Below are 21,340 nucleotides of genomic sequence, written 5' to 3'. Positions count from 1 at the left end.
AAAGACAAAGACTATAAAATTCTTCCACTCATGTCACAGCATCTAAATAGATACCAATAGAAAAGGCACCATTAATCTCAACATGTTGTTGTTGTTGTTTTGGGAAGACTTTAAGCATTTCAGTTGAGCAATTCAGGAAAGAGAACAATGTTTTTATACAGTTCCTTATTATTTCCATCAGTGAAACTGTATCACCAAATCAGTTCACAATTTAAGGAAGTTTCAATGCATCTCCTTTTGTAAAATCAGAAAAAAACAACTTAAGCACTACATAGAATAGAACTTTGAGTACATAATTAGCCATGAGAACTGTCCAACCTAACTGGGAATCATGAACAATGATTAGACCATCTGTGCTCCTAAGCTAGGACCTGTATTCAATACTACCATCTCTAGCCTTGTACCCAACATACACATTCGGATTTGCATGACTATTTCAGATTCCATGTAAAGAACACTATCCATCTTGCAGTAGCACATTGAGACCACCTATGACAGCTGAGAAACAATGCCATACTCAATATCTCTACACAAAGTGACTGTGATGGTGCAAAGCCTAATTTTGTAAGCCATGCCAAGGCTAGGTGATCTGCCAGTGCTTTGATATCAAGTTTGAATCCGAAACAATCTGGAGAAAGAGAAAGCAAGGTTTAAATTAAACAAAATCAAATTGAACAAAGAGAAGGGGAAGATAGAACCTTGTAACTATAATAAATCTTGCCAATTCAAAGCTGAGAAATAGTGGATGGGAGAAAAGAATGTGAACATAAAACCTCCAAATCTATCAGAATCAACCATGCTCATCTGATAGAAAACAGGGTTGCAAGCAACACAAAGATTGAACCTAAGCGTCACTTATCTGTCTACTCCCATAGTGTGAGGCTTTTAGGAAAAGCAAGGGTCACAAGAACTGGCCTACATATTTTTCAATGTGCATGTGTCATGGGAAGGATTGAGTTAATCATATTCCTCGGTCCATGGGACATTATCAATTTACACAAAGCCCTGCCCTACTTTTATTTCCTCATTTACTTATTCTTTTTTAAAAAATGAATTGTGGTTAAAAAAATACAAACCATAAAATTACCATCTTAACCATTTATAAATACAGTTCAGTAGTGTTAAATATAGTCACATAATTGTGCAATAAATCCCCAGAACTCTTTATCTTGAAAAATTGCAATTCCCATCAACCCACCCTGACCCCTCAACCCCTGGCAGCCACCCTTCTACTTTCTCTATCTATGAATTTGACTACTCTGGGTACATCATATAGTTGAAATTATATGGTATTTTTCTTTTTGTGACACTCTTATTTCACTTAGCATAATGTCTTCAAGTTTTATCCATGTGATAGCATGTGTTAGAATTTCCTTCTTTTTAAAAATAATTTCAACATTTACTTTAGATTCAGGGGATACATGCACAAGTTTGTCACATGGATATACTGGATGATGCTGAGGTTTGGGATGGGAATGATCCCATCACCCACGTAATGAGCATAATACCTAACAATTAGTTCTTCAAGTCTTGTCCTCTCCCTCCCCTTTCTATTTCTCCCCAGTGTCTGTTGTTGCCATCTTTATGTCTGTGAGTATCCAATATTTAATTCCTACTTATAAATGAGAACATGTAGCATTTTGTTTTCTGTTTCTGCGTTAATTCACTTAGGATAATGGCCTCTAGCTGCATCCATGTTGCTGCAAGGGACATGATTTTGTTCTTTTTTATGGCTGCACAGTAGTCCATGGTGTATATGTACCACGTTTTACCACCGTTGATAGGCACCTAGGCTGAGTCCACATCTGCTGCTGTGAATAGTGCTGCAATGAACAAATGAATACATGTCTTTTTTTAGAAAGATTTATTTTCTTTTGCATATATACCCAGTAATTGGATTGTTGGGTTGAGTGGCACTTCCATTTTAAGTTCTTTGAGGAATCGCCAAAGCAATCGCCACTGGTTTCCACAGTGGCTGAAATAATGTATATTCCCACCAACAGTGTATAAGCATTCCCTTTCTTCCACAGTCTAATAGCATCTATAGTTTTCTTGACTTTTTAATGAAGCCATTCTGACTGGTATAAGATGGTATCTCCTGATGGTTTCGATTTGCATTTCTCCAATGATTAGTGATGTTGACCATTTTTCCATATGTTTGTTGATTGCTTGTATGTCTTATTTTGAGAAGTGTCTTTTGCTCACTTGTTAACGGGGTTAGTTGCTTTTTGCTTGTGGAATTGTTTACGTTCCTTATAGATTCTGGTTATTACACCTTTGTCAGATGCATAGTTTGTGAATATTTTCTCCCATTCTGTAGGTTGTCTGTTTACTCTGTGAATAGTTTCTTCTGCTGTGCAGAAGCTCTTTAATTAGGTCCCACTTGTCAATTTTTTGTTTTTGTTGCAATTGCTTTTGAGGACTTAGTCGTAATTTTTTTCCTAAGGCTGATGTCCAGAACGGTATTTCCTAGGTTTTATTCTGTAATTCTTATAGTTTGAGGTCTTACATTTGAATCTTTAATCTATCTTGAGTTAATTTTTGTATATGGTGAAAGGTAGGGGTTCAGTTTCATTCTTCTGCATATAGTTAGCCAACTATCCCAACTCCACTTATTGAAAAGGGAATCCTTTCCTCTTTGCTTATTTTTGTTGACTTTGTCAAGGATGAGATGTCTGTAGGTGTGCAGCTTTATTTCTGGGTTCTCTATTCTGTTTTATTAGCCTATGTTCCTGTTTTGTGCCAGTATCATGCTGTTTTGATTACTGTAGCTTTATAGTATAGTTTGAAGTTGGGTAATGTGACACCTCCAGCTTTGTTCATTTGGCTTAGGATTGTTTTGGCTATTCAGGCTCTTTTTTGGTTCCATGTGAAATTTACAATAGTTTTTTCTAATTCTTTGAGAAATGACATTAGTGGCTTGATAGGAAGAGTGTTAAATCCATAAATTGCTTTGGGCAGTATGGCGATTTTTTTTTCCTTCTTACAAACAGAGATTTTATTGTGTTTGGTCCACGGTCATATTTCACATTATCTCATGTAGCAGGACCCCTGGGTGGGGATCCCCGTGCAGTACTTGGCAGAGTGTGTGGCCGGGAGAGATGGAGCAGTATAGCTGGTCAGGCCCAGAATGGGAGAAGTAGAGCTGGGGGCTCCTTAAAGCCTACTGAGGGGCTGGGCGTGGTGGCTCACACCTACAGTCCCAGCACTTGGGGAGGCCGAGGCGGGCAGATTACCTGAGGCCAGGAGTTCGAGACCAGCCTGGCCAACATGGTGAAACCCAGTATCTACTAAAAATACAAAAATTAGCCAGGCTTGGTGGACCACCTCCAGTCCCAGCTACTTGGGAGGCTGAGGCAGGAGAATCCTTTGAGCCCGGGAGGTGGAGGTACAGTGAGCTAAGATCGTACAACTGCACTCCAGCCTGGGCAACAACAACAACAACAAAACCCTACTGAGGCCACAATGTGGGGGTTAGCATGGAGAGGGGGTCAGGCTTAGCCCCAACAACTCAGAATTCTACTTCCTTGTATGGGCCTCACTTCCCTACAGGGCCACGGTGCAGGTCTGAGGATCTGAGGTCTGTTGGTCTGAGGGTCCTAGGGAAAGCCAGCCACTTGAGAACCTGAGATATTTAGCATCGTGGCCGGGCCCCCTTTCCCAGGGACTAATTTCCCAGCACCCTCGCCACCGTCCCTGCCCCATTCCTTGGGGAAAAAAAAAAATGTATTTTTCTTTTGTTAATACTTCCTGAAACTTTTGCGGGTACAGAAACCACAAACTGATCGGCTGACAAAAGGGGCGAGAGGTGAGGCAACTGGAAACCTTCGGGAACAAGTTCCCTCCAAGCCCAGGTCTCTTCTCCCCAGCACAGCTCAGCCCACAGCCTGGACGTGCCAGCAGGGACCCTCACCCTACACATATCGGAATACAGCCTTGACCCTTCCCCCTACAGCCGGGTGCTCAGTCCTGTGAAGGACCAAGGCAAGGGGGAAAGAGCCCTGCTGCCTGATCCCACACCGCCACTCACAGACCCTCGGTTGATTGGCAGCACTGAACAGGTTAAGAAAAAAAAAAAAAAGATGAAAATACAGAAAAATCCCAAAACCCAGACGGGGAGACAAGCTGGGGAGAGAGTGTGCTGGGAGCCCCAGTAGCCGGCCTCCTCCTGGTAGTAAGGGGGATGTTCAGGGGCCTTCCCCGAGCCGGGACAGTCCCCAGCACCCGAGGGAGACCAGTCAGCCACTGTGCCTTGCTGGCAGCGCTTGGGGTCGTATATCTGCCGGCCCAGGCCGAAGACCTGGCTGCTCTGGTTGGCGCCCTGAGTGTAGCCCGTCTGCAGGGACATGGAGGAGTTCTTACACTTGTTGGTTCCCAGTTTGGTGTCATAGATGTGCCGCTGGGTCCCGGGAACTGTCATGCCCACCTGGCTGGCACACTTCTTTGTACCCATCTGGAGGCTGATGGTCGCGTGGTCCATAGTGGGGCAAGATGTGGTTCTTGGGGTCATAGAGATGCCTCCTTGTGCGGACGTGGTCATGCCTGACTGGTTGGCATATTTGTTGGCGCCCATCTGCAGCCCAATGATGCACTGGCCAGCCTTCATGGGGGCATCATCAAAGTTCCACTCCTGCTTCTCCCAGTACTTGATGCCGATGTCCACCCCATTCTGCAGCCCCTTAGTCTTGGCCTTCCCCACCAGGGCGAGAAGAGACACCTGCACCTGCATCATGTTCCCACTCTCAAACAGGTTGTTGGCCTCCAACAGATCCACAGGGTTCATGCCGTAGCTGACCATGGCCTTGATGAAGTTGGAGAGGTTTTCTAGCTGGTGCCAGTTCTCATGGAGCGGTTGATCTTGGGGACTGAGGCCGGCTGCAGCTTGTTCATGAGTGTGCATAAGATAATCCTGTCCTTCAGGCCCTTCTGGAAGTTGGGGCCGATGGAGAAGCTGATGAGTCCCTCGATCCAGCTGTGGAGCTCTGCCTCCTTCTGGGGGTCATATTTGAACAGAAGCCAGTTCTTGACCTCGGCTGACAGCCCATAGGAGAGCAAGACCCACTGCTGGTACAAGAATCAGAGCTGAAGTCCAGGTGGCCCCTGGTTTCAGCAGAGAGAACAAGGCAAAAAATTGCTGTCAAGTGTTTTGACAAATTTCACACAAATCTCATATCTATTCATTTGCCAACTTTCATGGCTCTCTGAAATCTTTATATGGTATCAACACACCCTGATTCTCTTTTTCTGAGAGCTGCCAGGAAATCAGTGTGCTTTTGAAGCCCTGACTCTACTGACCTGACCCAACTTTCTAGCCATTATTAACTGGACAGTTGGACCTGTCAATCCCTATCCCAGGATCTTGGAATTGGGATGCATAGTTACTAGTGACTCTTCTGAACTGAGGACTTGGAAACTCAGGAGATGTGGGACAACTCTGTAGCTATATGCATGGAAAAGTGAAGAAAGCAAGTCTGGAGAGACGGGTGAGGCAGATGCAAAGAAAAATGGAAATGAGAGAAAATGAGAGTGAGAACAGAAATATTTAAATTTATAAATTAAAATTTTAAAATAGGGACTAAAAGAAGATATTGGAAAGTTAGGTGTTACCTATTCAGACACTTGTATTAATAAATAACAGCACACACATCAAACTAGCATTAGCAAAAGGCAAGCAGGTAGCATTTATTATGACTCTCTGTGACTCTCTTTCTTGCTTGCTGTTGCTCTCATTTTCTCCCGCATAATAGTTGCAATCCTCACAGTGACCCTATGAGGAGTTTTTATCATCCCAATTTTTAATTGAGGGGCCTGAGAGGTAAATGATCAAGTAATTTGCCTAGAGTTTGAAAGTACTGGGCGTAGAGCTCAGATCCAAATATATCTCATGTCCAACTTTGTTTGTCATCACAAGACAGTGTTTTATCCTTACATATATGTGTGTGTGCTTATTCATGCTTTTTATTCACTGGCCCACTGCTGTTATTATCTGTTTTGGAATATGACAGCTCGAAAGGTGGTAACTACTTTCTATTTGCTTTACGTTGTGTCTCACATCTCACTTTAGATGTATTCCTATAAAAGAATGGTAAATCTAGTAAGCATATAATTCTCAAGAGCATATAATGCCTAATTTGAACACTAAAGAAAATCCTTTAGACACAAATCCAACACATGAGGAGGTTTAAATAAAACAGGGGAAAATGTGGAAGGACAGAATGCTCGATGAACCTATTCAGATAGAAGAGGCTTTTAGAGTCTATGTGCCTACAGCCTCTTCTGAAAAAAAAAGTACAGAACAAGAGGAGAATCCCACCCTCCAGGAACAAAGGCCCAGTGGCTGTGGCTCTTGCAAACAGTCACTTGATTCCTGATTGTAGGGACTTCTCCCAGACTGGCTGTGGGGGTTATTGCAGCAGTGTAGGAAAGGGACAGGCTCTGAATCCAGAAAGCCCTGTGATGGACCCCTGCTTTTGCTGAGCATTTGCTATTTGGCCTTGGAAAATTTACCTTCCAGGGCTTCCATTTCCCATCTGCAAAATAATCTTTCCCTTGGAGTGCTGTTGCAACTACTAGAAAGGATGAGAAATCCTTATGGATGGTACAAGGGAGGCATTCAATAGATACCATCATTGTTATCACCGTTATTGTGCAAGGGGGACAGAGAATATTAGGGACTTTACTGTACCCAAGTAATAATATTCTGGGGCTATGCACACATGGCTGGGGATTCTGGGTTCTTAAAAGTTGGCTGAAGCCTAGAAATGGCCAATAAATCTCTGTCTCCACTCAAAGAGAAAGAAAGGGTCTCCCAATCCCGTGACTCTGGAAATCCTTCAGATAAAAGTTCCCTTCTTACTGACGAAGGGAACTTTGTTGGCTCACATAACTGGACAGACCACAAAAGTGCTGATTTCAGGACCAGCTGTATTTGAAGCTTAACCTCAAACTTCAGGGGTGTCTCTCCTTCCCTTAATTCTGCTTCCCACCTTCCAGGTTGGCTTTACAGTGTGGCAAAACTTTAAAGATAAAAAGGGCTGCCAGTAGCTGTATCTTCACACACTCTGCTTTCAGCAACTCCATTAAAATATTTCTTTTCTAGTTGCTCCTGGAAAAGCCAGAGAGTCACACTGCTTGGACCAATTTAGCTCATACATGCATCATTGAACCAATTCCTGGGACCAAGGCAAGGAAATTATACTGGTGGGTTTAGACCTGGTTCCCACTCACAGTCCTGGGGCTAGTACTGAATTCAGCCCTGCCTAAACCATATGAACTGAGAGTGAGGTAAAGGAAGTTCTCCAAGAAAAACAGAGGCGCTATTAGCAGCAGCAGAAGAAAATGGATGTTGGCAGGCTAAAACAACAAATATGCAGCATAAGCTCTAAATAACATCAGTGGAAACTATAATCACCAATATTTACTAAATGTTTACTGTGCTCCGGGATAAGTACTTTTCATTAATTTCCTCACTTAATCCTCACAAAAATGATCAATGCATACATTATTATAATTATCCCCACTTAAGGGATAATGAAACTGAGACACAGAAAGGCTAAGTATTAATCATTTGTCTGAGGTCACGTTGCTAGTGAACAGCAGGGTTGAGATTTGAACTTGAGTCATGGGACTTAAGAGTCCACATGTACTTTTGTGAGCTGAATAACTCCCCCACCTCCACACCCTGCCCCTACCCCCACTAAGATATCCAGGTCCAAATCCCTGGAACCTGTAAATGTTAACTTGCAGGGACTTTGCAGGTGTGATTAAGTTAAGGATCTTGAGGTGGGAGTGCTATCCTGAATTAGCCCAATGGGCCCCAAATATAATCACAAGTACATTTGTAAGAGGGAGCCAGAGGGAAATTTGTCAACATAGGAGAAAAGGCAGTGTGATGACAGAAGCAAAGACTGGAGTGACATACTTTGAAGATGAAGGAAGAGGCCAAGACCGGAGGAATTTAGATGGCTTGTAAAAGCTGAAAAAGGCAAGGAAGGAAACATTCTCATTTGGAGCCTCCATAAGGAAAATTTCTTTTCTGTTGTCTCTTCCTCTACCCTCCCCTCCTCCTTTCTCTCCACTTCTCTTCCTCTTCTCCCCTCCAGATCTCCCAGCACTGCTTGCATATGGCTCCCAAATGGCAACCCCATCTGTGTTAGGCAGAATTCTAAAGTGACACCCAAAACTCCCAGCTCCTGGTGCATGGGCCTTGCATAATCCCCAGGACTATGAATACCATGGATTTCCCTGCCTTGATTCAGTTAGATTGTATAGTACTTTCTCCTTAAGAAAAGGGGTTTAGGCAGATGGTTCACCTAATCTGGTGAACCTTAAAAGAGTCTGGGCTCTCCCTGAGAAAAAAGATGAAAATCATGAGAAGAATTCAACGGAGGAAGATTCTCCATTACTGTCTTCAGAGAGGAAGTACAAGGATTGCAAGTGGCCTCTAGGAACTAAGAACAGCACCAGTCAACAACCAGCAAGGAAATGAGAATGTCAGCCCTACAACTACAACCACACAAAATTGAATTCGGCTAACAACCTGAGAGAGCTTAAAAAAGAATTCTTACCTAGAGCCCTGATAAAGGCACCCAGATCAGCCAATGCCCTTATTTCAGCTTTCTGAGACCCTGGGCAGAGAATCCAGCCACACAGGGCCAGGTATTAGCTAATACATAAGTACTGTTTTAATCTGCCAAATTTGTGGTAATTTGTTACACAATAATAGAAGACTAGTGTATTATTCCTGGTCTATGTAATCTCTCAATTCAAACACCCACCAACTATAGTCTTTATGTCCTTAAAGAATAGAGAGAGCTGGTGTGGTGGGGCATGTCTGTAGTCTCAGCTACTTATGAGGCTGAGATGGACGGATCACTTGAGCCCAGGAGTTCAGGTCCAGACTGGGTGACAGAGCGAGACTGTCTCAATAAATAAGTAAAAAATAAATAATTTAAAAAATTTTAAGCAAAATAAAGGAATAATCTTGTCCCTAGTTGGGTCAAGGGTCCACCACTAATCTAGACAGCACTGGCTGTCAAGGGTCCACCACTGATCTAGACAGCACAGGTTTTCCACCACCTACACAGTAGTTGTCGTGGATATACAACCTCAGGGAAGGGGAATAGGCAAGGCAGCCAAGCTGGCTGGTGTGTTCTGCTACTCCCCTTCCAACTTGTATGTGACAGCTTTCTATTAGTCTATCTCCTGCCTTGCATTATGCACATTTTCTCTCACCTAACTAGCTCGTGAGTTCATCAAAGGCAAAAAGGTGGTATAGTGCAGTAAGACAAACATTTATCTTCGGGGACACAAAGAGCTGGGTGCAAACTGACCTATTTGCTGTGTGAGCTTAGACAAGTCACTTAACATCTCAGGATTCCTTTCCCTATTTGTGAAACAAGAGTAATATACCTACCTCGAAGGGCTGCTGTGAGAATTAAATGAGATTAAATAGGTTGTGTCCTTTGTGAGTCTTTGATAAATATCAATCCCCTTCTGCATTTTTAATCCATTTTCTATGTCCACCGTAGCAGCTGGAACAACAGTATATAAGCTTATTCCTGCATCAAATCAAACAAATAAAAACAATCCACATGCTGATGGAAAGGAGTAGGGCAACCAAAAGCATGGAAGTAGCCCAATTATTACATGAGCAAGGTGTCAACAGAGGACAGGACTGGTAAGCAGTCCCCTGGATTTGAGTTGGCCAAGAAAGTAATAATGAATAACAAAATGATAGCATGAGGCATTAATTGGAAGCATTCTGTAATGTATGCCAGGCACTGTGCTGAGGGCTCTCTTGATATAACTCATTTAATGGGGCAACAAGGGCCACTCATTAGTATTATCATTACTCCACTTTACACATGAGGGATAGAGATCCAGAGAGGTGAAATGATTTACCCGGGCTAGGAAAAGGCAGGGTCAAAATTCACCACTGAATCTATATGACTCCAAAGTCCAAAGCTTTTACCTACTACTCTTCTTTAAATCTCCATGAAGATGACATTCCTTTTTTGGAACTAAGCTTCAAGTTGGTGCAGACACCTGTACCCATGGAGACTGAAACTGAATGATAACATATAGTTCCTTTAGTTGACTTCTAAACTCTTTTCAAATATTTAAATTTCCGGGAATTTTTTTTTTTTAATCACAGGGAGAGAAAAATATCCAAGAAAAGGTTAATGGGCTATGTCTGCCAAATCAAAAGTAGCTATTCAAAAAACTCCAGAGCAACTCCATTTCCTTGCCTAGAGGAACACTCCATTGAGGAAGTCTTCCAAACAATTTCTGCTCAATTTTTAGTTGTTTCGAAAATTAAGACAAAATGAGAAGACTGTTTTCTGTCTGCAGAAGCCAATAGTCTCTGATTTTTTTTTTTTTTTTTTTTGGTCAAGACTGAAATCTCTCCAGGGGCTAAAAATTCTGTGCACTGCTTGAGGTATCAGAGAAATTCTGTGTCACCCTTGAAAAACAGCATTTCCCCCAGGAACCTGGCATCCTTATCTTTATTCATCACCCAGACCTGGCATGGGGTCCTCACCTCTCCAACACGTAGTTTCACAGCTCGTTCTGGCTGCTACAAATGCCCCAAGGTGCACTCTGATAGTTTTAATAACCTTGTGCATTCCCCATTTAAGAGTCAGCCATTTTTGCTCAAGCTTTTTCAAGCCAGCTGGAAATTCACCTTGGCAAGAATTCTATCCTTGTTGGACACTTCCCCCGGCTTTTCAAACTTAGTAAAAGGAATTGAGACCTAGTGGGAAAAGCCCGCCTGTCGCTGCTTTCCTTCTAGATTATGTATGAAATCTCCCATAAGGCTGCCCTGGCTCTAGGCTAATTAGGCTGTTTTATTATACAACAGTATCAGGGAAAACTAAGGGGCGTTCTTTATACCAGCCTCCAGGCCCTTGTCCCTGAGAGTCTGGAGGATCTATAGAAATCAGAGAGCAACACACGGAGGCCTGCAATACGATTTGCTTACATGGATGTCCAGGGTGTGGTTTTGGAGCCTGGGCCCCATTTAAATAGAGTGTTAAATAAAACCAAAACATTGGATTATTAGAGTTTGCTAAGTGGTCAGTGATCCCCAATGACTATGTCTGTGAGCCAGGGTTGGGCCAGAAAAGCCCCGTTACCTAGGAAAGTGCTATTCAAGGTGTGGTCCACCAATTGTCAGAGACCAGCCCACCTGGAGGGAGGTGCATACATGAAGATCAGCATTTAGAAATCTCTGCAGTTATTTGACAGTACTGGGACATTTTACATAAGTACCAGTCCACAATGGATTAGAAATACAAAAATTAAAAATGAGGTTTTTATTGGTTTAATGCTTGTTTTTTTATCAGAGTTTGAGAAGCACTGATACAAAAGACAAACTGAAAAGAAGAAAGGAAGAGGGGTGGAAGAAAGGAGGGAGAGAAGAAAGATAATGAAGGTAAGAGAAGAAAGATAATGAAGGTAAGAGAAGAAAGATAATGAAGATAAGAGAAGTAAAAATGATAATCTTTGAATTATATAATTATTTACAACATGCAAAGTATGCATATATTATGCCACTGGATCTGTCATCCAAGATCTTCCTCCTGTTTTTCAAGCACTCCAAGCACCTGTCCATCTTTTTCCTTTGTTCTCTTCTTTCCCTGGGATGTGTTCCTCTCCACTGGCTTCCTCTGTAATTATGATCTCAGTTCACATGTTACCCCTCAGGAAGCCTTTTCTAGCCACCCAACCTAGAGTGGTCTCCCTCATCCATGCCACCCATCTCCATCATAGAGCCATGTTTATTTTTTTTTTCTTCTATGAAACTTAAAACAATCCCAAACTGTTGTGTTAATGTATTTGCTTATTGTTTCCAATCAATCTCCCCACTAGAATATGAGTTTCTTCAGAACAGACATGCTGTCTATTTTGTTCACTTTGTAACTCTCATGGCTAGATAGTGCCTGGCATGGGGACAAGTACATGAATTAATGAATGAATGAATGATGAATGGCTGAATACCATAGGTATCAGTGTTTCCATTTAAAATGTAAAGAAAATAAGAGTTTTAAGATTTCACTCAAAAGAATTGAGAGTCTTTCCCAAGGATGCATAGCTCCTCGGTAGAACCAGAGTTCCAAGTGAGCCTCCTGACTCCAAAAGTACTGTTACTTCTACCTTACGACATTACCTGAGGTAGAAGTTTCTGGAGAAAGATCTATAGAGCCTTGTAATACCCAATGAGAAAAGTCACATAGGTTGCATGTAGCTACAGTCAGCTTCTGCTGTTGTAAATAAAAATCACTCTGAAATTAAGGTGAAAAGAGCAAAGGCCCAGGAGATTGAGTAGGGGATCTGTTTCCTACTGAGTTGACATCTAACCCTCGCCTCCAGTCCTCCCTGCCAGCCCCCGCAAAATCCCTTAAGTGCTCTCTATAATTGTAAGACTGGTAAAAGCTAGAACTCTGGGGCCAGACACACTGGAGTCCAAATCCTTAATTTTTTTCTTACTTGGGCAATAAGTAAATTCCTACATGTCTCTCCTACTTTGCAGGGTATGTGTACAATTAAATAGGGTGACATAGGCAGGTGCCCCCAGGGATATTCAACCAAGAAGAATTCCCTTTTCTTCTTCCAATTGACGTCTCTTTAACATCAGCTAATTATACTGGTGCCAAGTGGATGAAACGAATGAGGATTTACAACCCACACAGCTTGTCAAGGTAGTTAAGGGCTTACCAGTTAGCTTTACCTTGTAAATGTGCTCTTTACATTTACCCCCTGCCCCCCAACTAAAAAAAAAATTAGCCGGTCTATAACCTTACATGCAGTCTCACTGCTAGGAAAATGACCTGCTAAGAAATTGATCCTTATTTATATAAAGGAGTAAATGGCTGCTTCCAATGCCAAAATACAATTATGTGAGGAAATACCGTTCTTGAAAACTCAGTCTCCACTTTATTTCTGCTTTTCTTCTCTGACAGCTTAACAAGTAGAAAGATTATGAGCTTTGAAAACAGATAGGCAAGGGTTCAGATCCCAGTCCTGCTATTTGTCTTCATATGTCTAATCTCAGTTTCTGGATATATAAAATGGGCATAATACTTCTTACCTTGATGTATTCTTGGTGGGCCTGGAGATCACATAGCACAGGCTGTAAAAGGTGCTCAGTAAACAAGAGCTTTAATCCCTCCTCCAAATATTTGGTCCTAATCACAGGAGAAAATGTCTGACCACAGAAGCATAAAGTGAGGGGCACCATTACAATAGACCATGCCTAGAACATAGTAGGTATTCAATAAATATTTGGTGAATGAATAAAATGGAAGTGTGATTTGTTTGCAACTGTCAAAGAGGAAAAAGTTTCATCTGAAAACCGGCATGGTGTCCCAGAATTTTCATTGATGACATTAGCACTTATTCACAAGGATCCACCAAGAACTAGAGCAGTTTTGTCTAAAATCTTTCTTTCTGTCATCTTTCAGCTCCTCCCCAACTTGGTTGAAGACCCCATGATCTAAGGTCAATTGTGAGTGATGACATGGTCTATTAGGAGTTAGGTTGAAAGTACCAAAAGTAATATGTCCGTGCCCACCAAAGTGACTCTGTTCTCCCTGGGGGAGGAGCAGACCCCCATGGAAGGAAGATTCCAGCCTCCAGCCTCAAAGCCATCCAGCCTTGATTTAGAAACACACAGTTCCTTCCAAGCAAGACCCCTTACTGCATTTGAATTTTCAACTGGGTTCAACCCTTCCTGACAAGAAAATGATGCCTGAAATGCCATCCTGAAATTTGATAAGAGAACGAAGAGAGTCGGGCAAAAATTGAAGGTCCTGCGAGGAACCTCCATGCTGGGGTTTGCAAAGCTATGCAGAAATTCAGATCCAGCACTTAGCAGCAGAGATGTAGTTGTCTGTCAGACATCAAGCCTGGTTTGCGAAGCTGTCAGTCACTGCTGTGAACTACAAAGTCACTGCGTGAACTGGCCAGGACCCAGGAGGATTTCCACAAAATGAAAATCCAGATAAAGCAATGCCAGCGAGCCCAGGGAACACTGGAATTCTCAACAATCCTGGTGTTCCAGGCCTCCAAAGCCACGTCGGGGCTCCTCTCTCTTTGTCTCTCCCCAGTCCCATGTCCTCTTTCCCCCATCCTCTGACTCTCCCCCACCCCCCACCCACCCCACTCCCCTCTTTTATTTACCAAATTTTGCATGATTCAATACATTCTTCCTAAGTATCAAGCACAGACTGTGCCTTTCTCTCCTCCTTTCTGCCCAAGATTAGCTTCACTACAAAGTTGCGGCCTTCAGCCTCCACTGGGCCTTACACACTACTTGGAGTCTTTCTGCATTTCTCTGGTCAGCACTCTCCCCTCCTCCACACAGGCAACTTCATGCTCAGCAAAGCTTCTACCTGGGCATCACCCTCTTTACTGACAAAATCTCCTCACCTCCTCCTTCACAGTGAAAATAGAAGCCATAAGGCAAGACCTCCCTCACCCATCTACTGCCCAGTTCCCCAATGTGGGATCCCCGCTGTTGTGATCGCTATGGTGAGAACGTTAGTGCATGCTCAGGACCCCATTCCATCCTGTGCTACCACCTCAGGAAACCTATCCTGTGGGTCAGTCCTTCCTTCTCTCTCCAGATCTTTTCTACCAGTTCTTCTCCATCAGTATTTAATATACTTCAGGTTACCCCATCTTGAAAACAAACAAGCAGACAGACAAAACCCCTCTTCTTCCTGAGCTAGCCCCTCTGGTTCTCTCTTGCCTTCCCTCGAACCTCAGACCCTCACTGTTGAAAGCAGGTGGACACTCATTGTCCCTCTCTTCTCTCTAATAAAATTAGGAATTATGGATTAAAGTAGACTTGAGTCAGAGTCATTCTTCCTCCATCTGATTTGTGTGATTGGGGGCATAGTATTTAATTTCTCTATGTCTCAGTTTTCTCAAGTAAAGTGAAATAAATATTAGTTCTACTTATTGGATTGCTGTGAATATAAAATATGGCAATATTGATAAAGAGCTTAGCACAGTGTCTGGCACAAAATAAGCTATAAAAAATGTAGCTATTGTTATTATTATTTGATTTTTTTAAATTTTGCAATCTGCCTTCTTCCCTTGCCATTCTACCAGCATTGCTCTTCTCAAAAATGTCATTATTGCTAAATTTAATCAAAGATGATTTTTCAGGCTTGGCATGGTGGCTCATGCCTGTAATCCTAGCACTCTGGGAGGCCGAGGTGAGAGGAGCACCTGAGTTCGAGACCAGCCTGAGCAACATGGTCAAACCCCATGTCTACTAAAAATACAAAAAAATTAGCCAGGCATGGTGGCACACACCTGTAGTCCCAGCTACTTGGGAAGTTGAGGCATGAGAATTGTTTGAATCTGGGAGGTGGAGGTTGCAGTGAGCCGAGATGGGGCTACTCCAGCCTAGGCTGGAGACTCAGTCTCAAAAAAAGAAAAAAAAAAGATTTTTCAGAATTATCTCACTTGACCTTTTTGCCACAATTGGTGACATTTTTCCTTGTAAAACAAGTTCTTCATCCACTTGTTAGTCTCCTTCTTCTAACATCCTGATACCTATAGATGTCTCTCAGAGTTTCATGCCTCAAACTTCCTATTTTTTACTCTTTATATTCTCTCAGTAATCTCACCTATTCCTATGGCTTCTACAAACTGACAATGCCTAAATCTAAATCTGTACTCCCAAACTTTCTCCCAAGCTGTAGATTAAAACATCTAACTTCCTGTAGGGCACCTCTACTAAGATGACTCTCAGGCACTTCCAACTGTCCCAAGCAGACATAATCATCTTCCCTGTGTGTCCCTTTGTGGACCGTTATCACTCACCCAGTTGACCTTCCAGAAACCTAATGACACTCACTTCCTTCGCTCCCCTTCACGTCCAATTCCATTTCTACCTCCGACATGTGCCTCAATCCATTTGTGTATTTCCATTCCTACTGGGGCACTGCCTTGATTAACGCATAATTGTCCTCTGTCTAAATTACTGTCACAAATTTCCAGCTGACATATGTGTCACATCTCTTCTAATCTGTTCTCAACTCTGTAGCCAGGAAGAGCTGTATTTGTTTAGTTCCATTTGAGTCAGACTTTTGAAAATGCAGAAAAGTACAAAGAATGGTAAAATGAACACTCATATTCCCACTACCCAGAATTAACAGTAATGTTTCTAAAACTAAAATCTTACCATATGGCTAGTCTGTAAAATGCTCATTGGCACCTCCTTGTCCTTAGGATCAAGTTCAAATTCAGTTGCAAAGTTGACATGACTCTCCACGATTTCCATTCTCTTCTCACTCACACCTGTCAACTCAACAATGTGAAATCCAGATCACAGCCAATTATTGTGTTCCTCCCAAAATGCCAGGCTCCCTCTCCCCTCCAGACCTTTCCACTTTTGAGGAGGAGGGCATAAAAGGGATGAGAAACTGCCTGAGTAAGGAACAGTGCAGAAATAAACATAAGAATGGAGTTGGCAGTCAGCCCATAGAAGTGATGTTCGGAGCAATACCTTAGATCATGCAAGCGACAACATCACAGAATCTTAGAATGGCTCAGAAATGTATTTAAATCCAGCCCTGCATCCACCGCTGAACTTACCCATCATGCCTTCAAAGAACCTATATTTGAAAAGTAGTAAAGAACATGCACTGTATGTTTTGCATGTTATGGCTTTTTAATGTACTCAAAGGAGAGTATATTATACACGGAGACAGATTATCATAATTCTCTAAGGCTCTTGGAAGGCAGAAATCTTTCCTCTGACATCTCTCCCAGGGGGTAGAGGTGACCTTTGAATGCAAAAGGAAAGAAGTTCGGTAACTTCAATTAAGTAGTCCTTTTCGTGAAGACAGAGGAAGCATCCAAAGGTTTCTGGCAATTCCTTTGTTTTATAGAGATAGTTAAAAGGAAACCAAGAAGGAAGAGAAATCTTTTCACTTCTTGTGACAGGCCTTGCCAATTGTCTTATTTTAAGGAAACACTGGTTTTTTGTTTTGCTACCCAGTTACAGTAAATGATGCCTAGAAAATGGCACAGCCATTGTAATCCAGAATTCTTTTATTTTAGTCTGTACTGAAGTCAGTTTCCAAAAATGCCTACATCATTCAATGCCTGATGCTATTTGGATTAACAAAAAAATTAGTGAAATATCAGTATATTGCACAACCACACAGACCGAATTATTTACGAAATGAGTAGCCAACATGAAGGAAAATGGATTGTACAAATAAGCTGCCTAATCCACAAGGTTGTAATGGAAATTGCTTCCATTTCTGTGGATGCTTTAAGATGGAAGATTTGTTGTTTTTTTCAGAAGTCAACAGTTGTTAACTGATCACACCTCGGCTTCTACAACGATTTTTGTAAAATATGAGAAGCAAACCAAAGGAACTTGTTGCTGATTTTTAAAAGTATTAATGAAAGAGAAAGAAAAGGAAATCTGTGGGTGAGTTCTTTATACGTGATGCAGGGTTTTTGTTTGGTGATTGATGGTCTTCATTACGTATGAGAACTACCCACCCTGCCCGCCATGGAAAACATTTATTCTGGAACATAATTGACTTTCCAGTAAAGTGTAATATTTTCAAAGTGTTGCCATTTCCATTATGTAAAAAGTACATTGCCTTTTAGAACAGGTGTTTTGGAAAAAATTAAACTTGTGTCAAAATAGATATTTTAATTTGTAATGGGAAGTTAACACAGATGGCTGTAATGAGGGCTCTAAACTATCTTTTAATTTATTATTTAGAACCTTATATCATTATGCACACACTCTCAAAATGTGTAAGCCCTCCAAGCACATTTCTCAGCAGATGTGCTCAAAGGTGTCAGTAATACCTAAGTGATGATCTGAACTGCATGGCAAAGTCAGTAGAAGGTTGATGGAAGTGTAGATTACAATGGAACAGGCTTTTGGAAAACAATCTCTGTGTGATGTATAGGCCATGCTATTCAGCGAGAGCATGGGTGTGAGCACATAAACACACACAGAGGAATCATTCAGAAGCACAGTAAGGAAGTAAGAGCATTGTGGGCTCATGCTTATTTCTAGAAGCATCACCCATTGGAAGGGGCTGAGTCAGTCCTTTAGATTAATATAGTGGTCACGATTTAGTAACAACTATACAGCAGGTACCATCACTAGTCCTTTAGAAGAATGAGCTCATTTTATTCTCTCAACAGCCATATTTAGTAAATTGTAATATTCCTATTTTACAGATAATAAAAGAGAGGTGTGCTTCATCACCAAACTACCACATGACCTCGGAAAAGGCAGCAAGGTCATTTATTTATCCAAGTCATATTTGTTTCAGAAACACGTTTTCCAACTTCAATAGGAAGCAAATTTGGTTTTATGTCGGATTTGTTCATTTATTTCAAGAAATTTGTAATTGAGATACAGAGAATAGCTTGTTTATATTTAGTTATATTCTTTCTTTGACAACAGTATGCCTTATTTGAAAAGCTGAGGATAAGCATTGGGAAGAATGACATGGTACCAGGTATTAGAGATGGATAAGGATGGCAAGAAAATAAAGCTGGAAACATTATCAGGGCCAAATCACAAAAATTCCATATACGATCTTAAGAAGGTTGGGCTTTATCCAGAGGATGACGAAGCACATTTGAAGGACTTTCATCAGTGGCTACTTGATTTAACTCCACTTCTGTCTCCAGGATTGAGTATAGCTCCACCTCAATCTCTTGTAGCTAAAACCTTCCAGAATTTTCAACCCCATGGCATGTTAAAATTCCTAAAGCTTTTCTTCTGCAGTGAACTTCACCATAGGAAAGGAAATTCCCAATGTCTGTAGACTTTCCCAACCAGCCAGTATGCTCAGCCCTTCCCACCTGTTCTTTGATAGGGTAATAATTCCTATCACCCAACTCAAGGAGTAGAATCCTCCTGATCCATTCAGAGCAAGAAGAAAAGATAACAATGGCTCAGCACTTGTAGCATGAACCTGCATAACTGCCTCTGTAATATGTTTCTCCCTTTAGCCACCCCATTTACCTTTAGCTGTTTTTTCCTTGAAGCTGGAGCATTTATTTCACTCAAAGCTATTAAATGGAAGTATTCCTTAGCGACATCACTAATACTCGGCTAAATTCAAAACTGTTCCCTCTTTAAAAGTTCAAAATTACAAATATGTTATGCCATAATACAACCTTTAAAGTATAAACAGGCCATTTTTTAAAAAAAACTTAGTGTGTTCTCTACAAGTTTTTTTTTTTCTTTTTCTCCTTTTGGACAAAGAGAAAGTTCCTAATAAGAAAATGGAAAATGCTTTTGGTATGAAATAATCCAAAACAAACAAACAAATACACAGACACACACACACACACTTTGGCTTTCAAAGATTGAATGGAGAAAGTTGTTTAAAAGGAGTAGTAGAATGTCTAAACAGATACTATCCTAAATATTTCAAGCACCACCCAAGAGGGAGTTTCCACTAACACGTGCCGCAATTTGCCACAGGCAGATGAGAGAGTCTAATTCAGAACATAAGCTGAGCCTCTATCTATAAAAAATTCTACAAGCAACAGCATGACCTGGCTAGAATAATGATGTATGACTTGTGGCTGAGAACATTCCACAGCTCAACAGATGGCTCTCTTCTGGGGTTTGAGACAGGCAGGCATCAGGCAATATCCTGACAAGAGTGAAATACTGACCCGAGGAGAAGAAGATCAGAGCCCAGGGAGACGGCATATCTTTTGTGAAGCACACCATTTTCTAGGTGTGCCCTGCAGGAAGTGCCTGCTGAAAACAGCAACAAAGCAATTGCTTTGTTACAGAAGCATGTCAAGGAATTTGTAAAACAAAACCATTGGTGCAAGTGAAATTCTGTGATTTTTTTTTTTTACACTGAGATATTTCGATTTGTGTTTGTTTGTCTCTGCCTTCAGAAGCTAAATCTTGTTACCATACATCTTGATTCTAACTCAAGGTTTACTTCTTTGGCATATTCCAGCCCAAGTTCCTTGCATCCTCAGTCCAGATCCTCTTCTATACCAGGGAGAAAAATAAGCCATGGCTGTTAACTGATGATGAGCCTGTGCTTGGTGCTATAAACAGCCTTGCCCACACACCCAGACAGGCACTGGATTAGTGCAAAAGCAGGGCATCCCCCTGCCACCTCCAACCCTCAGACATATCCAAACTTGAGTTCATTGTCCTCCCTCCACAACCCAATTCTCCTCTTAGTTCCACAAACAGACAAATAACTATACCATCCACCCTTGTTATCCAATCCAGAAACGTAGAACTCGTTTTCGCTTCCTCCGTCTTCCTCAAGTCTCTGGCCAATAATCAAGCCCCACCATTTTGACAACCAAATCTCTCTCCCATCTGTTTTTCAACAGCCACCTTCTAGGCCAGCTCATCCTGGTCTCAGCCCTAAATTATGCAACCTGTAGCCTGAGTGATCTTTCTCAGCACAGCTCAAATTGAGTTTCTCTTGCTAAAAGCCCTTCTAGTAGCTCTCCACGGCCATTAGAATAAAGTCCAAAGTCCTTACCATGACTCAGGAGGCCCATCAGGTTATGGCCCTTGCTTTTGTTGAAATCTTCATCCCTTGCCATGCCCCACCTATCACTGTATGTCCCAACCAGTCTGATGTCATATGGCTTCCCAAAAGTACTGTTGGCATGCTTGCCACCTGGCCTTTGCCCCAAATGAGCGTCCTCTACTTAACTGCTACTTGTCCCTAAACCTCAACTCAGCCTTCTCTGCCAATAGGAAGGCTTCTCTTTTCTCCTTTGGTGCCCTCCCCATATGTTCTCATAATGCTCTTTCAAGTCATAGAACTACTGCACCATGTTGGTGTCTAGGTCCTGGTAGTATTGCATACCAATATTTAGGCTCAGAACTTAGAACATTTTAAAAACTTGAATATTTGTTGAATGAATGAATGAAGACTCCTTGAATAACTGCATGATATATTGAATAAATAAATTATATTCCTGATTATTTTGGCAATGATAGCACATCTGTCTGCCTCCCCACACCATCATACTACTCACTTCCTTCCTTGTCTCTTACTGACTTTGGCACTGATCTGGTTCCTAATCTAGTCATTTCTCAGGCCCTCTTCACTTGGTATACATATGTGATATCCCTGCTGTAAGACTCTTGGCGTTCCCATGGTGTCTCTGATTTGGCCTGCCTTCTTGTTTCGCTATTCTTTTTTGGGTAGGGCTAGTCTCACAGAATCAATTGCTGGTCCCAGTCATTCACTTGTCCTATGCCTGGGCCAGTCACCACTCCTGCCCCACCCTATTCATGAAATGAGGAGTCAAGCATATTAATAAACACCCACAG

General features: G+C 41.8%; 1 pseudogene; it reads right to left on the bottom strand.

Annotated features, from left to right (window-relative positions):
- Positions 1-580: 580 nt before the first annotated feature.
- LOC129032908 (calponin-2-like) lies at positions 581-20,601 on the bottom strand (annotated as a pseudogene).
- Positions 20,602-21,340: the final 739 nt, after the last annotated feature.

The sequence above is a fragment of the Pongo pygmaeus genome, chromosome 2 (genome assembly GCF_028885625.2).
Source record: "Pongo pygmaeus isolate AG05252 chromosome 2, NHGRI_mPonPyg2-v2.0_pri, whole genome shotgun sequence".
In the NCBI taxonomy this organism is placed as follows: Eukaryota; Metazoa; Chordata; class Mammalia; order Primates; family Hominidae; genus Pongo; species Pongo pygmaeus.
This window is presented reverse-complemented; position numbering and strand designations above follow the sequence as displayed.